Source organism: Fringilla coelebs (genome assembly GCF_963513975.1).
Source record: "Fringilla coelebs genome assembly, chromosome: Z".
Lineage (NCBI taxonomy): Eukaryota > Metazoa > Chordata > Aves > Passeriformes > Fringillidae > Fringilla > Fringilla coelebs.
In genome coordinates, this window is record NC_140031.1 from 33,084,701 (window position 1) to 33,103,309 (window position 18,609).

An 18,609-nucleotide genomic window follows, 5' to 3' on the forward strand; every position below is an offset into this window, starting at 1 on the left:
TCAAGAGTGCTAAAATTACTAATATCCAAAAATACGCATCTACTGTTAACTGCCATAACCAGGAAGTTCTGGGTAAACTTTTATTAATAGTGAACTTTTGGTCCTAGGCTAAGGTAAGTTTAGTAGTCCAGCAACTGTTAACATTAACATCATGGCTTGGACAAGATGCCATTTTGCCTGAATTTATCTAAGAAAATAAATCCTTTAGTAGACAAGGACAGATGTTTCTGCAGTCAGTCCTTCATTTTAGTCTCCAGGGACTCTAGAAGATCAACTCTAGATTTAAGATTTAAATATTCCAGATGTTCATTTTGAGACAGATTTTACAGTTCATGCAACCTAAGGACTGTTTAATATTTGCTGATTTTCAGAACATATACATGCATGGTTTTGTGTATTTTTCCTGAAAATCCACCCAGGCGTGTATGTAGTGTATATTTTTCTGCTCTTAAGAGTTCAGAATTCTGGATTTAAGTTCTGGTTTTGTTTGGCCTTATAAATGCTTTGCAGTAATGTAGATATCTAGCTTTGTTTGATTTCTGCAAAAGCAATTCCTTGCATATTTTAAAAAAATGGCTGTGAAGTGACTGCACATCTGAGAATCAACACTTGCATTCTCCAAGGATTCACATTAACACTGAGTCAAGACCATCTGTACAAGAAGTACAGTAGTTACATTTTGTTATTGGTGTATAGAAATCGCAGCTGGAGCAGATACTTAATGTGGAAGCCATGGTTTCTAAGAAAAGCTTTTAAAAGAAATTGTTGGAAAAATTCAGGATTTTTTCTCTAAGGTTTAATATTCCGTCTATTCATTTCTATCTTTATTGCATACAACTCAGCAATCATAATTAGTTTTATGCAATGTCATTCCTGTGGCAAAAATCCAGAAGAGTATATTGAATAAGAAATTAAAACCTTAAGCAGTTTAAGTCACTAGTGCTTCCCTTATTCCTGTGAAGCCTATTCAAAGGTCCACTGCTCAAATGTACCATATTTTTGCATCTCCAGTATTTCTCAGGTGATGTCATAGGAAAGCTGCATTTCTTTACGAATACTGTGGAGAATTGCAGCATAGTGCCTGTGTAAGTCTACTTCAGCAGGAAAACTGAATCTCAGAATAAGAAGAAGTCGGCTGGTCAAATGCCAACACATTCTTTGAAGAGGATAATGTGAAGGTTTAAGTAAAGTTTTTTTCAGATGCCTTCCTGCTGATATATTGCTACGCTTTTACTGAACTGAGAAGGTGCTTTTAATTTTTTTTAGAAGCATGTTTTAAATCTGAGCAAGACTACACTTTTTTTTCTGACAGCATTTTGAATATACCTCCAAACTTTATTTTAGCTATTTGATTTCCACTTTTCTTTGAATTATAAGGGAACTCTTTTCCCCTGAGATCGTAGTTCGTTTATCTAGTAGATTATCTCAAGCATAGAAAGGTATGAGCATGAAAAGTAGAAAAGTAAAGTGCTAAAGAAAGCTTTTTATTCTTTAAAGGTTGTGGCTTACTTTACATATTCTCTTGACTATTTTTTATTGCTCAGTGTATCAAAGTATAGGCCAGAGTTCGGTGTTGCATCTGCAAAACCAGCATCACAGCTTCACTTCTCTTATGTACCCAAATAAAAGTAAATCGGCCAATTTAGTATTATTCAATTGCACTGAAACAAAGAAGAAGCTGATGATAAATTTAGACGCATTGGAAATTATTGATTGAAGTATTATTTTATGCAAAGATATCACTTAAATTTTGGTTTTCATTAAAGATTTTTCACTCTCTAAAGATGTATTATTACACCTAATATAACTATTATATATTTTTTTATATATATATATATGTAACAGTTGTATGTTTGTGGTTTCCTTAAAGTAAATTTTAGGAAAAAAAATTGAAACTATAGAGGGAATTTTACTTGTAATTATCCTGCAGTAGCTGGAACTGCTTTTGCAATTTCCCCATGTTTTGTTCATTCCAGCAAATGTGTAATTGGACAGATTTTGTGGGCTTTCTAGATAAATGTAGTCCAGTTAGAAATGGTAGTAAACCTATCCAGTTATTTCCTGTCGAAACACTTTTATAAATGTCCTGGTTTTATACATTTGAAGTCTCTTACATGGATTTACTCCAGATCATTTGTGTATTTTTATTAAGTTGATGAAAGTTTCTACATTTAGTGTCACCTCTTCTAAGTTGAGTTTTGGATTTTTTTCTTTCTCTGGTAGCATAAATAGATATTTCTCATTATGTACATTAGATTATTTTAATTATATCTACAGACGATCTGAATGATAACATTTTATTGAATGTTTTAGAATTACTGAAATTTGGAAGTCTTTAAGTTAATCAAAAATAGTAATTAATAGAAATAAACTTTGCATGAAGTTGCTGCTACATCAATAGCATATGCAGGAATTCTGACTTTCATATATATATATATAAGTAGTAAAAGAAAGAAAAAGCAGAGATGCTGATGACCACATAAGGTGGAAAATAATCTGATAAGAATTCAAATTGCTTCTGCTCTGTTAAACAATGTCCCTTTCCATTCTTAAATGGCAAGGTTAAGTCTGTAACCTCTTGCTTGCCTCTATCTTAAAAATAGAAACCCTGTATACATCATATTTGACACTTTTGAAAAACTTGGTGCAAAATCATTTCTGCAGCTCTCCGCATTCATCACAGATTGTAATGAAACAACCAAAGAATTCTGTGAAGCTGTTTAGGCAAAGTCTGTTGTCAAAAACACGAGGAGAATCATGATTTCTCTCTTCTTCTTTTGAAGCATATAGATAATCTTGTCCCAGCTACTCTTAATAAGAGTAGTTTAGGTTAATTTATGGGAACTATAATCTTTGGACCCAGTACTCCAAAAGAAGTAAACAAAGTTTCTCAAAAATATTTAAAAATCATACCAGCAAATTTTCTATTCTTCTTTTTCTTAAAATAAACCAGAAGTTGAAAGGTAAACCAGAAGGGATAAACCTATGATAAACCAGGATATACTGCTGACCTTTCCAGAGTTTGCAAATACGATCTGAGACAGCAGAGATTTACCTAATAATTGAAATAAACTATGTATCTGCACGAGACTGATGTTTTCTCAAAACTGAATTGAAAAATTTTGATTTTTACTTCTGACATCACACTGCTTTTACCCTTGTTTATATGGATCTTGAAATATGTTTATGTTTATATGCATCTTTGCAGGCACAGTATATAGGTAAAAGCTCAAAACACACTCCCAGTCTATGTGTTCTTGAGAGAAAGACTCACAGTGTTGTTTCACACCTGAGCTGGAACATTACCTGTAGGAGGAAAAATTGTCTGTAATGTACTTCAAGCCTCAAGGTTTTTTAATTTAATTTTAATTTCTGGGCCCTACTTGTGATTTTTGGAAGGCTTTAAATTGATAATATTGAGAAGAATAGGTTCTGTTTTGTTTTAATTGTGTTAAAGCTTTGCTGAACCTAGTAAATCAAACATCAGGGTATGCAGTCACAGTTTAAAAGGCTGGAAACAGAGACAGAAAATGCTCTGTGACCTCTGAGGCTAGAATTCACCTTTTTCAAGTCCTATTCCAAAATTCTACTTTGAATGAAATAGTCAGCTAGTCAAATATGTTTGCTCAAACAGTACAGTTACTAAATCTGTAATGGTGCCTCTGACCACTGATGCCGTATTGTTCCTTAAGTTGACTTGGAAATAAAATAAGTAATAGCCATGGGTAAACATGAAAGTAACTGACCTTTTAAAGTGTATCTACATCAGAACATTTTAATTATTTTGATATTTTGCTGCATCAGATGCTTACAGCATGCTGAAGTCAGTTTTGTTAATGGATCTATATATAAAATATATTTATCATGAAACTGTGTGTCATTATGAAACAAAAGTAAAGCGAAATACTTTTTGCAATTTATATTGATCTTTGAAGAAAAATTACAATAGGCCTGTTGCATCATTGATAAACAGCATTTAAAGTAGGAAGTGAGTCTCATTCAAAAATTAAAAAGAACAGTTGGCATGAGCGAGCTAGGACTACTAGATTTGTGCTTCTTTTGACTTACACTAGACTTATGTCAAAATGGAATAAGTTAGAGATAGGTAAACCCTAGAAAAAGATATTATTAATAAAAAATTATGAAAACAACATGAAGTTCAGAGAATATACTTACAATCAGTACAATTTATATTGCTGTATTATTTACAAATGCTAAAAAGCATTTTTCTTTATTAGAAGAAAGAACCTGTGTCAAAAGAATTAGCGTGTTATTGTAATGTTACAGAGGTTGTACACATTTCTGCAAGTATAGCTAATATATCTATATCCAGTCGCTTAATATAGTAATGGAACAGACATTTAGATTATATAGATGATACAGAAAATATCCTGTAATTTTTATGTTATTAATGTCATGTGATATGAGCTTTTTTTAATTCACCTTTCCAGTGATTTGATCAAAATTTCCTTTGCATTGTCTCTTAATCTTACTATTGGGAAAAATACCATGAACCAAAACAGAACTCAATTTGCAATTTTTTCCTGTAAAAAAATTCTCAAATAAGATACAACTTGAGACCTGGAAAAACTCAACATATACTATCATAATAGGATTTCCTTTTGTGTTCACATGAGTACTTTTATGGAATTCACTGTGATCTGCTCATTAATTAAAATTAAGTATAAACCTACACTGTATTCTTGAACCTTCTCTACTATGTAAAGTCCTACAGATAATATATGGTTTTGTCAGAGGATATTTATTCACCATCAAATCTCACGCAAAGGTCATTGATTTTGGGAATAATTATTCATATGTTACCAAGAGATTACATTTCAGATCTGGCAGATTCGTTTTCTAAGAGATCATCACAGAAAACCAGTTTGTGTTGCAGTTGGACCAGTACTCTTAGGTTTACTTACCAGAGCAGTCCGTTAATTATTCATTATTAATAACTACTGCTATTAACTATGGAGGTGATTTTACTAAACCTTTTATGCATGTGCTTATTTCCAGAGTTCAAGGAAATTTCAAGACATACTACTTATCGTGGTAAAATTAAGTTTTATTGTGTCTAATCTTGCATATACATCTCTCTGTAGTGAGGGATTCCTTTTTGTTTTCAGCCTTTGGAGAAGAAGCAACAACAGGGGATGTAGCTGCAAATTTTTGTTAATATTCTCTGATTTAGTATTCTGACAGATTGTGAAATAACATGCCAGAAATAGCTTTCCATCAGAATAGGTTTCCATCAGCCATATAGCCTGCCTTGGAAGTTCCAGTTCTCTTTCTGTTTTTTTGTGATGATTTTTTACCAAACAGTCACTCTTTTCTCTCTTTCCTTGCCTAGATAAATGTTTTCCCAATTACGTTCTTAAGAAAAGTTTTCAAACTCATGAGAAATTGGGGAGATAATTTTGTATTGTGGACATTAAGTGAGTTGATTCTCCTGCACTCTCCAATAGACTCTTCTATGTTACTTCTTTCCTTTCCTTTGCTCCTGTCCTAATTTGTTAAATAAATTTTTCTCAATATAAAGATACAGAACAGAAGATTGGTGGAGGAGAGTGCTTAGTATGGTTAACAAGGTATGTACATGGACTAGGGGAATTGGTGAAAGACAGTTCTTTATTTGAGGAGTTGCATTTTCTAAGAAGTTGAATGAGTAGGGTCATGGGTTTACAAAATAGCTCTGTGACTTGAAAGTATCAGAAGTTTTATAAGCACATTGACTCATTTTTGTTGTGTGCCTCTGTGCAACAGTCATTGGTTATTGAAGTGTAAATATGAAATAAAATTAAAAGAAATTTTATCCACCATACTTGGTTTTACATAGTATTTGGATTTGAGCTAAGCGCTACTACATGGAACACAATGGAGACTCAATGTCTCAAGTCATGCCTTAAGGTTAAATTGATGCATATAAGTATCACTTAATCATTTTCACTACTCAGAATCTCACATACCATGAAATTAATTTTTCAGTTTATCCCTCACATCAATGATAACATTATTATTTTCACCAGGATAATGTTTTACACCTTATATATCTATTTTATCTGGATATACTATGAAATAAATGACTGTCTTTTTGCTGTTTGTTTTAGAAGTAAAATCTTGCAATCATTTTTTAAAAATTAGTGGCAGCATAAAAAATCCAAGCCAGTGCAATAGGATCTCTTTGGTCATTGACAATTACTCTTAAGTTTTCAATCATCCACCAGAGTCTGATGAAGAGTGTGGATTGTTATGATCTCACAGTGTTTTTAATGAGCAAATCATTGCATCATAATGAAAACCAATACATTGCTCAAGTTTCACATTGAGTGAGGCTGAATGGCTGTCTCTTGGGAACCAGGGACTCAAAAGAAAAATGAGAGTCCTAGGAGGTAATGCTGAGCATGAACTCCCATTGCCATTTAAAAAAATTTGAATTGCCAATTTAAAAAATACAGTCCTGAAATGTATGAATTGGAGTCTGTATAAGAGAAGTGGAAAGAATATGTTTTCTTGGACTGGCATAATTTGACGGATCTTAAAATAATGTGTATAGTTCTAATACACAGAATCCAAATTAAATTAATTTAAAAAGCACCTGAAGACTTATGGGGAGGATTTGAAAGTACGTTGTTCCAGAGAACAAATGTGAGGTTTTCAGAGAGCAGGTTAGCAGGTAACTCAAATTTAAATGTCTGATAAAAAAAATCTTGTAGAGTCATCAGTCTAGCAAAAGAAGGTTGAAAAAATAGCAAAGATAGAAGCATAGCAGATAAGAGATCTGTAATTTTTAGGTGACTGTAATTGAATCTTGCCAGTTGGAGTCAGACAACTGCAGTGATATTGTCTAGCTAATCTAAAAAGGAAGAATTAGAGAGAAATCAGCTGCTTGTGGTTACCTGTGGGCAGATTCTTTGTTAAAGGGATAAAAAAAATGTTTGGTCTGTAGAATGCATGAAAAAGTAACAGAGAGTATTTGTTGGCATAAGCTTAATAAATGGGAAGTATGAACAGGAAGGTAAATTCTCAACTTCAGTAACACTGTTTGCTCACCTGAAGCAGTGATGGAAGAAGTGAGTTTACATCATAGAGTTCAGGTGGGCAACAGTGTTTTTTTAAAATTAATGCTAAGATGAGTTTAGTGCTGCAGAATATAGATGTAAACATGGATGATAAATTTAAGATAGTCAAACCACTTGCTTTTAAGGATCTCCCTGAATCCAAACAAGAGTGCTATAATAGTGTTAAAACATCAGGTTATAAGGAAGAGAAATTCTAAGGCAGAGGAAGAAGCTGTCACCACTGAAGATGTACACAAATAAAGTCATGGCACAGGGAAGGTGGGTATTTAAATGAAGGAAATAACCCAAAGGAAATTGCCATTCCGTGGTGTGCAAGAGAAGCATTTAAAGATCATTAGTCTTTAGCAGAAGATATGCAGAGAAGGAAAAATGGCTTTTTTGTGTAATATGCACAGAATATAGGATTGTGTTAGTCTTGTAAATCCCTTTAAATTTTGCTGATTGCAGAGCTGAGAGAAGATTAAAGTATTTGATGTAGGTAGTATGTAAGTTGGTAAAGGAAAATGCAGAAAAAGAAAGATAAATTATGATTTTTTTAATATTTACTTCATATTTTACCAAGAGAATTAAGCATTAAAAAATACATTTTTAGTGAGGTAGTCATGATATTTTTTTAAGGAAAGAGCTTTTCATTTTAATTGGGGGCATAGAGACAGTTTAATTTTAATTTTTTTTTTTAGTTTAAATCTTAATAAAGTACTCAAGCTGAGAAAGTTTGTTAAATGTTTGGCTTTGGCTTCAAAACAGTAAAAGTACTTACTTCCCCAATTATTGTTTGCAATATAAATTTTGGCAGAAGAAAAAAACCCCACAAATAAATTTCCTATGAGAAAAGTGAGAGAGAGGCATTATAATAAAAAGTAATTTCAAAAATCTACAGATGCTGCACTTATTTGAAAACTTTACAATCTCTGTCATCAAAAGACTAAGATATGAGGAAGCCTAAGTTGTAGGAGACACAAATTTCTGTTGTTATTTTAGAAAGGCCGATATTGGGGACTGAAACTACAGGTAGTATGCAATGACTGACAGTCTCAAGACTTCTATTTTGAGTAGTTACTCTGAAGAAGATAAAAGCATATTTTTAATTAACATAATTTTGATCAGAAGTCATGATATATAGCTTAGTGTGCCTTTTATTGCAGCCCACTGTCATAGATACTACTGTGTACAGTTCAAAATGTTCTTTTATTTTCTTGAGAATTCCTCCAAGGACTGTGAATATTGGATTTTCCTGTATTTTTTATATTTCTGTCAGGCGTCATAAAAGTTCGGTTTCATTGCTGTCATTCAGTTGCTGCTTTGTGTTATTTATGACACTCTTCATAAACAGGAGTTAAAAACTTCTTTATATATACAAATACATATTTTCCTATTTACATATACTGAACTGTGTGTCTCTAGACTTGTTTTTACACTAGCAGCTTTTGTAGTAGACATCGTGTGTACAGTATTCGTTTTATATATGTCAGATCCTCAAGGGCCATGGCTTTTGCCAGATGAAGCACTTTTGATTTTGAGGCTGATGAAACATAGTGCTATTATTGATCTGTGCATGACACAGCCAGTCTCTCTGCTGGCAGAGTGTAGCAACATTTATCCAGGAATTTGTGAAATGTCACTTGGATCATGTTCATAAGGTAAACTGTGCAAAATCCAGGATTCAAGCTGAGAATCCATGAGGAATTGGACGTGACTTTCTTATTCCTCCATCCTATCTTCTAGGTCAGCCAAGTGGTATTTGTTAAAACAATGTCTGTGTTTTGTATTAGGTGTTGAAGAAAGTACGATTATCACTAGGAACACCCTGTACAGTGTAGACATACTGCTGGTTTTCTCAGGTTTTTAAGTTGCTTGGGAGAGCAAGATTTTAAGTCAGTGAAAGTCATCTAAGCATTGCAAGCGTGTAATTTTTTGTTTTCTTTGTAGCAAGTGGATGATTCCTGTACAGCTACAAGTAGGAAACTGCTGAGATTTTCTAAAGGAATTTAACTTTCCTTGCTTTATTTTGAATGTAGAGATGTGTGGCAGTTCATGTTTGTCAATAAGATCTCATTAAGTAATAGTGGTCAGAAAGGATGTGTGACAGTCTCTCCAAGTAAATCTGTCATAATATTTATAATTACATATTTTCTTTCTTTATAAATATGATTGAGAATGACTGCACATTTTTGCTAATATCAGAAGCAGATCATTTAAAAAATACTGAAAACTAAGGTATGTAACAAAATCCCAAACTTCCATGTACTATTCCTCTATTTGTCACTTTTCCAGACATCTTTATAGATGGTGTTTCAGTTTAAAAAATTGTTTTCAGGTATAAAAAAGACACAGAAAGCTGTAATTCTTAATTTACATTTTTTTCTTTCCGAAGGGGTTATAATAGTAACAATTTTTAAGTTAGCCATGATGAAAATAAAAATTATATTGGATAACATTTTTTCAATTTTAAACATTAAAATATTTTTAAAAGTCTTCTATTTAATTCAAAAATCAGTTATTAGTTAAAGTAAGAAGAAAGAAATTTTGTTGAACTAGTGTTCTAAGCTAGGCTGTCTTGGGATTTTTTTCCAAAGCTAACAAGAATTTTCTTTTACTTTTCAAAAATAATTTCTGTAGTTTGAATCCCAAAGGACAAAATCAAGATTTAATTGAAACAGCACTTGTGAATGACCACAGAAGTGTTCTTGATATCTATTTTTTCAAATGTTTTCCAACACTTGTACATAAATAGTAAACCTAGAGGGGAGAGAGTTGTTGCTGTTGGTCATGAAAAAATACATGCATATAGGAAGCCTTAATTTTTACATGTTTTCCCTCCCTTTACAAGATTGCCATATGTGAAATCCACCATAAGGTAAAACTCAGTAAGTTGTGGGAAAAGTCAAACTAGTAGTTGGTTGGTTTTTGGATTGGGTTGTGACTTTTTTGTTTGCTTCGGGTTTTTTTTTTGTTTGTGGGATTTATTTTGTCTTGCAGATATGTGTGTTAATTTTGCAAAGATCCACACAGGCACACAGGCTGAACAAATAGTCTGTTTCTTAAGAACACAGAGGTACTTCATAGCATGAGGGCCACCAGCTTGTCAAACTACTGCTCTTCATAGCAGAACCATTGCTAGCTTGTCAGGCATTATTTTTTACAGAGAGTTTCACAGAGGACATTTCCTTTTCTACTCAGCAATGTCAAGGTACTCTGTATAATATTGCACCTTGGTTTGGCACCGCACACAAATCATATGTTGGAAGAAAGGAACAAGAACTTTGGTAAGTTTTAAATATAACAACAATGAGGAAAGGTTCAAGGTCTGTAGTTAATGAAATCTAAAAATAATAACAGATTAATGGTAAAGACTGAAGAATTGTAATACCCACCTTTCCATGGATAAAACACTAAAATTAGTGGTCAGTTTTTGCTTTCATATCCTTTCAAGAGAATGGATTCAATTTTTCAAAAAGGACCACATATATATAATGCGCATTTTCTCTCTGAGGACACTGAAGATGGCTGCCAGGAGAATCTTCTCTGCATTTAAACAAAAATTTTCAGGCATATTTTCCTTATACTGTTAGGTACATGTGCTATGTTTAATGTATTCTTGACAACTTAATGTATTCTTTCTTATTTAGCAATTAATTTTTTTTGTCCTCATTCTCAAAATGGAAGGTCTTCTTTAAAGATAAGTAGGACAGGAAAGATACCTTGATAGAGAAGAGTTTGAACTCTAGAAGCTCAAACTGGATCTCAAACTAGAAGCTAGTCCTTGAAAACTTTTACTCCTTGGACTCCAAGTCCTCGTTTTCCTCCATGCATTTTATTGCTCTCTGGTTTCTAGTAAGATTTTATCAGTGATCAGAAAGGAGGATGACCAATAACAGGTCCCACACCTTGTCCTTCAAGAACAAGAGTTCTTTTGGACTCCTCTGGATTCCAGACAAGGAATCTTCACCTTCTCCAGTTCTGCACTGATAGGTCTGAAAAGCAGTAGTTTTCTGTTTGACCCTATTGTCTTACCTGTCTCACAGTGAGATTTCTTTGTCTAGATTGTTTTGCACAATGGGAATTGGCATTTTTGTTAGAGCTTGCATCTTTCTCAAATTTTCTCATTCTCACAGTTCTCTCTTTAAGCTTATGTGTTCAAAGGTAATGCTGGTGCTCTGTTGTCCTGGCTACTCCCTTCCACTACAGGAAGAAATTTTGAAACATACCTCCATAGCTAGGAATACAAGCCTTTCTTACCACTTTACCAAGAATTATGCATGAACCTTCTTAAACTTTTTTTTGCTGTTTTGTTGTTGTGTTGGTTGGTTGGTTGATTTATTTTATGTGGGGGGAACTTTTGGACTTTCTAGGCATAAAGGAATGGGAGACAAGAACTAAGACATCTCCTACAACAGTAGAAAAAAAAAGTGTTACAACAAGAACACTTCTGAGACAAGAGAACTACACCTTAGATTTCCTTTTTAAAAATACATATCTACAGCTCTTCCTCTTTTGGATTGTCTTAATTATTCTCTGTCTTAGACTCCCCATTGTTGCAGAGAATGAGTGTTAGTTCCCAGGATTCTATGGCATCCCTACCATAGTCAGACACTTACTGTCCTTGTAACTCAAGGGGAGAACTTTGTAGTTTTGGCAAGGTGCTGGTTTACCTGAAATGCCTAAACCTCATGGTTTCTGTAATTGCTAGAGGAGGTAGAAGAATATTTATCCTTTCTTACTATTTTTTGGTATGGTCTGATTTGCTTTCCTAAGGCTTAATTGGGAATTAATGAGGTAGTCATGGACTGTTCCCATGGCTTGTATCATGCTCAGGTTTACTGTGCATCACTCCATTCTACTTCTGCTGCCTAATGTGCCAAGATCTTCAGTCTCTTTCTCAGCGGTGAAGACTGAGACTAGCCATAGCCACAGCATATCTCACAAGAGTCTCAGGCACTCGGGAAGCATCTGCTCTTTGGTGGCTGAACTGTGAGGTCTTCTCTTTATTTTTTGGTTTAAAGGTCATCCTGGGGTCTTTAGGGTATCGTGTAGGCAAAATGGGTCATTTTGTCTGTAGTCTCATCTTGGTAAAACCAGCAGAAGGGAACTACTGAGTAGTGGTAGGTCTCGTTCAAGCTGGGATTTAGAATTGCAGTGTTGTCCTCAAACTGTTCATGTATGGGAAAATAATAAATTGCCCCAGTGAGTAATAATGTTGATGATAATTGTGATAAAGGAAAGTATATTTCACGTTATACATTAGACTAAAAACATGGCTTTTTCATGTGATGGTCTCTTCAGATATTAAATAGGTATAAATAGTATATAAATAATATAGTAATGTAAAGAGTATTTTACCCTTAACTGTTCATTTATGCCTGTAATTTTAGCAAGAGTTCTGATGATAATATAAATTACAAATTAAAGATTAGACTGTGGGGGTTCATTTAGAAGAATCCAGGGATGAATTACCAATTTAATTTATATGAAGTACATTTTAGTGATAATTTTTTAAATGCAGCTCATTATTTTGAAGAATATTACTGTCTTTGCATCCTCCCCATGATGTTTGTCATCAGGTTTCTCATACCTCTCAGAAGTGGTTAGCAGTGTATTTGTTTACTTTTATAAAAATGTAAATAATAAATAAATATTTGTATAATATCACCTTTATGTGATTAGAAAAATTCCTTCCAGATACTTAACAGGTTTTTTTCTACAATTCTTTGTTGTTTATTTCTATGTTTCTCATTCTCTATGAGAGCATAGAACTTCTCCATTACCTAAATTTGTTAATACAATTTATATGTAAAATGTTTTGCTTTTACACAACTGTCTGCACAAGACAAATAAGACGACCTTCTGAGGACATTTTTTCTGCTTTTATTAATATCTGAAGTGGCTAAAAATGAGATACTTAGATAATTGAACAAAATTAAGCATAGAGCTATCTTTATACATTTTGTTCCTTGAATATTGCAAACAACTTCTGAGAATGCCTATAGCCTACTTAGATGTTAGTAATTTTGTATTTTGAAAGAGTTACATCACTTCCTCAAAGTAGGTTGAAAGAGAATGGTTTTTAACAGTTGAAAATCTAAAATTTGAGCAAAGGAAAATAATACATAAAGAGTAATATGGGAGAGGGAACAGCTTTCCCAACAAGTACAGATTTCCTGCCCACTTACATTAGAGATGCAGAAATATTTCAGTAGAAAATGGTTCACTCTCTAAAACACATGGAAATGAGGAGAGGTTAAATTAATATTTCACCATTCTTTCTGTTATTTCAGGTTTTTTTTCCTTTTATATATTCTCTTAAAAATAACTTTCGTTTCTAAAGATATAAAGCTATATGCTTTGGAACTAAGTGGGTAAATCAAAAGAAAGTTTAAACACAGTCTTTAAAATAGCATTTTCATTTTGGTTTCTCTCTATTTTATGTGAGTTATACGGAAAACAGATGGAAGCATTATTAATTTTTTCCCCCAATGAGTTTTAGTGCAGCATATTTGTATGTGTTATCTGAAACATATGAATACTTAGTATTGCTGCTGTTAAATTTGTAATGAGTTGTAGGGATTGTGAAATTCCCTGACTGGCTCTCATGCAAGCAGTTCATTTGCAGTGCTTAGATGTGTTAAGATTAAGCAGGGGGAATATGGCAAGCACTATCCCTGACCCTAGATGAAAAATTCAATCTTTATGAGTTTGCCTCAACTCTCATGTTTGGTGGAAATCAGATAAATACTGTCTGATTCTGTAAAAAACCCATGCAGTAAAACCTGGTCCTAACTACAAAAGATTGCATGGATACCATGTCTTATATTGAAAATTCCCTAGTAAGTATAAAGCCATGGAAGTCTTGGAGAAAATTTTATGCATCAACTGGAAGTCTTTCCCTGTGTATAGCAATACGTGATGTGCACAGGCATGTTAGGTGTTCGAATACTAGTATTTATTAGTATTTATTTAAAAGCAGTGGTGGAAACATGAAAACATTGGTTTTGAACTTCAGCCACATCTTCACATCTGGCTTGCCATAATACTCAGGTATTTTCAAATGGAACAGTGTCATGAAATGTCTCCAGTTATATTTTCATTTTTAATTTATTTGTAGTAAAATGTTTTAATGAACTGGGTTGTGTCTGACAGATATTAATGCTTCAAATAAGTTCAAATACAGTATATACTGAAACACTGACTATTTTTATTTTTAATAAATATTGTTTTCTTCAAGTTCTGTAGTTTTTCTGTTTAAATATTAAGGTCTTTCAGACAATGTCCTGCACATCTATATGTTTTGTCAGTTTACATCTCCATCTTGGAAAGTCAGTCACAACAAAAATTAAATCATACAGTTGTGATCGAATAATTGATCATTATGAAACTACTTGTGTAAGTACTGTTAAATAAATAGTTAATAGTCCTTATATTCCCTTGAAATTTGCAAGGACAGATGGAGTGCAGCATCTGCTTTAGTATGAAAGCAAGATAGTGTTCTTAATACGTACAGAAATTAGACATGGGATACAGCAATGTTTACTTGCACAGAGACATGAAATTGAAGTGATAGAAAATGAAGGCTAAATTAGAATTGCTGCAGGACAAAACCTTTATCTTTGAATTGGTATAATCATTATACAGATGGCATATATCAGAAGCAGTTTCATTGTCTTAAAAATTGTGATTTGTATTATTACTAAGTTTTTTTCTTATTTTCCTTAATTTATTTGAAAAATCATTGGTTGCACAATGCACAGTTTTGGTCTCTTGTTAGAAGAGCAGTTAATTTCTTGGAGAATTGGGCCCAGAATCTTTTACTCCAATTCATTTAAATATGAGTGTTGTATGTTTCTTTAAAATATGGTTATGTTTCCTGCCCTTGATCTATGTGTTATTACTAGTATTTAGAAAAAGAGAAAAACAAACCAAAATTCAAAAAGGACCTGTGTGGACTGATTCTGCTGATTTTCTTTTTGTATTATTTAATAAGTTGCTGTAGCCAGATGTTGCAATGCTAGGTTTTATAAGCTGTAGAATAAATTTAGCTGTAGATCAACTGTAAGAACCTGAATTAAAATTACATGTAAAACCTTTGTTTATGAAATGTTACACAGCAAATAGCCCTTTATAAATGATGATTGATCAGTAATAGTACATGTTTTAAGAAGACACTCAATATCTTTGAGTCTAGGAGTCGTTGTTAGTGATTAAAATTGTTTTTCCAATAACAGCTGAATTTATAATTTGCATGTGTGAAAGGGCTATTCCAATGTAAATATTGCTGTTATAAAGCAGATGAACTGCAATTGTGTTACCACTATCAATAGGCCGAATGTTTTTCTTTAGTAAAATACCTGAGATGAGAAATGTACCTCTTATCTGCTGGTTAATGTCTGTACTTCTCTTTGGGGAACTAATTTAAACACTTCATGAGAGATTGACATTTTCAGTACCTTAAACATCCTTAAAAGCTGCTTTGTTCACTGCAAACCATATTTAGTATGACCTCATAATAATGTAGCATACCTCAAGTGCCATGCCTGTCTTTACTATGCACTTTGGAGCTGTGTTCATCTATACTAGACAACTGCACTTCAAGGAAAGATTTTTTTTTTTTTGCTTGATAGGCAATTAGCAGTAATTAGGAAGATTCACTTCAGTAAGGTGTCAACATGAGATTGTTTAAAAAAGTTGAATGTCAGTGGCTTTAAAAGAGGGTTCTTTTCCCTGACACATAGGTATGGCATGTGAAACATGAAATGTTAATTTAACTTTTCTGCTTATTATTCATGCACAATATTATTTTGTCATTCAGATACTACACTGACAGAGTGCAAAGGGTGTTAAAATAGTGCTGCTGGAATAAAAAGAGGATTAATCTACCGTTGGCCAATTAGCCAAAGGGTACTTAATGGTCTCTAAAGGCTACTGAAGTCTAACAACTAGCTAAAGCACTGGCAAAAAGTCCTCTATATTACCTTCATTTATTTGACATTTTGTGGAATAGTCAGCTCCTGATAACTGCATTTGGCTGAAAAGAAAAATACTACTAAATGATTCAGTAGATTTTACTAAAATTTCAGAAGGACAAATGACAAATAGGTTCTCCATTTTACAAGAAGTTTGTCTTGCTTTTGGGGGGTCTTTGTTTCAATTTAGGGATGGGATATTAAGTCACTAGAGACTTCTGTTTGATATTTTGTCTTCATGACTAGAATACCAAGTAATCAACCACTTACAGCACTTGCATGAAAAGAACTTTGATCGAAGATTTGAAGTTATTTGCCTTTTCTCTATATGATCACATTAAGTATTCACCATAGCTTTTTAGTCTGGCATATATCTTTTCAGATAGCTACATACCATCTTTATTAATTTTCACTTTTTTTTTTCCTATGACCCATCAGGCAGAAAAAGGTTTTGATTCAGGAGTAGTGGGATTGACACAATAAATTGGATGTTGTAAATAGGTTTATCATTATGTTATAATAATATTTGAGAGAATGAGTAAAATGATAAATGCCTAGCTCTTTGCCTGCAAGCATGCTTTGAAAAGTTCTGGTGTGTTTTACATGTGCAACAAGTACTGCTTATTTTGTATGTTTTTCATGATTAAGCAGAAACTGTGCAAAATTAGTGTTCTATGTAAAACATTTATAGAAGCACTGTTAAATTCTAAGACAGAACTTTGTATAGGAGCTATGCATATAGCAAATGTATTCTATTACCTACTGTAGGAAGGTTTCTTAGGAGAAAAGAGAAATGGGTGTTAACTTCAGTTTTCTTACAGACATAGCAGTGTTTACATCTGCCAGGATTTTAGGGTGGGAAGCTTCACAGAAAATGGGATTTTTACATATTGAAGTATATTAGCTTTAGTTTACAAAATGAGTAGTAAGATTATGTCACTGCTCAAAAAGTGAGTCAAGAATGCCTGATTTACATCCTGGCTTATAATTTTTATATAATATATTTTGCAAATATAAATGTGTGAGATTGTGTGACTTCAGCAGCAGTACAGTATCAGCTTCTTCCAATAGAAATGTTATATTCGTACATGCCAGTTGCGGTAGAATAGTGACTTCTGTAAAATGAGCTCAAAGCCCCTTATAGAGTGATTGTGATGTTAAAGAGCAATAGGCCATTGCAGGAACTTCCTGTGTTAACCCATTGGGCCTTCCACACAGCTGTCTTTCTGAGCAGAGAGTTTACAGTGAAAAGCCTTGCTGAGTCACTGGAAGTTTTATACTGACTACATAGAAACTGAGTTTTCATCACTTACTCCTTGTGAACAGCAGTACAGGGTGTCATGGGTATACCAGAAGCAAGGAGATTAAGATAGATGGATGTTAAAATATTGAACCTATAAACATCTGTTAAGCCAAAAAAACTCTGGAGGAGGTGCAGCAGACAAAGGCTGCTACATCATAGAGGAACAGCAGTAGGCTGCCTTTACCCACATCTGGTCTAGCTGATGTTTAAGATTCCTCTACCTTTCATCCTGATGACCTCCTCCCCTGGAGTAAATTCTTTTTACTCTGTCATTCAGGATTTTTGTGCGTGGTAGTGCACACACAAAACTTTCATTGGATCTGAAAAAGAAGAAATAATTAAAAACTTCACCTGAAGTGTAGGCAGTGGTGAAGAACACTAGGATAATGAACTTGTTTCTTAAGTAAATGCAAGGAGTATCTTCTAGGCATAAATCACTTGATAGGGCAGGGGGGCTGTTTTTTACATCCCATATGGATTTACATAGGATTTTCTCATAACTGTTCAATAGATTAAAAATAAAAGAGTAGTGCAGTAGAAATATCAGTCCTGTAGTACATTTACAATATCTACAGCAGTATTAAGAGGCAAGTTATGTGATATGTCTGATTGCAATTGCATGCCTGTCTGCTCTTGTGGGTTGGGCTCTTGTACATCATATGCTACTTTCACTCCAACCATAGTTCTTATGCTGTTTCTTAATTTATGTAGATCCTTATTTTAAAATATTTTTTTTTACTTCTTTAAGTAATTTCTGTAACCAGCTGTCATTTTTAGTACCTGTCCCATGAAGGCCTTTTCTTTTTTAATATATTTTCTATAATTTTTGAGAATTTAGCCAGTGCAATTCATGTTGTTTTAGAACTGATGCTTATTGTCAGCAGCAGTAGCCTAAGAAATTTGTGAGAGCTATCTTGGGCAGATACAGGCATTTCTAATTTTGAACAGAGATATTGATCTAGCTATGATTTTTTTTTTCTTTTCTTTTTATGAATAATTTATTATAGAGACACTGAATCATGAAATTCTGCATGTAGAAATATTTGTTATACTGGACAAATTAACATAATCTTCATATTTTTCTGTGCTATGTCCTTCTGTATTACCGCTGGTTTTTCTTATTGAAACAGTCCTTATTTTGTCTTTTACTCTGCAAATGTACTAAGTATGAGAAGAATATATCAGATTAAGGAATAGTCAGTTAGAAAATACAATATCACTCTCTTGTTTAATAATGACAGCAGACGCAGAAGGGAATGGAAAGATT

General features: G+C 33.2%; 1 protein-coding gene across 1 annotated transcript in view; it reads left to right on the forward strand.

The window, feature by feature from the left end:
- Positions 1-18,609, forward strand: part of CNTLN (centlein) — a gene marked incomplete at both ends in the record, with an annotated part of 182,794 nt that overhangs the window by 125,364 nt on the left and 38,821 nt on the right.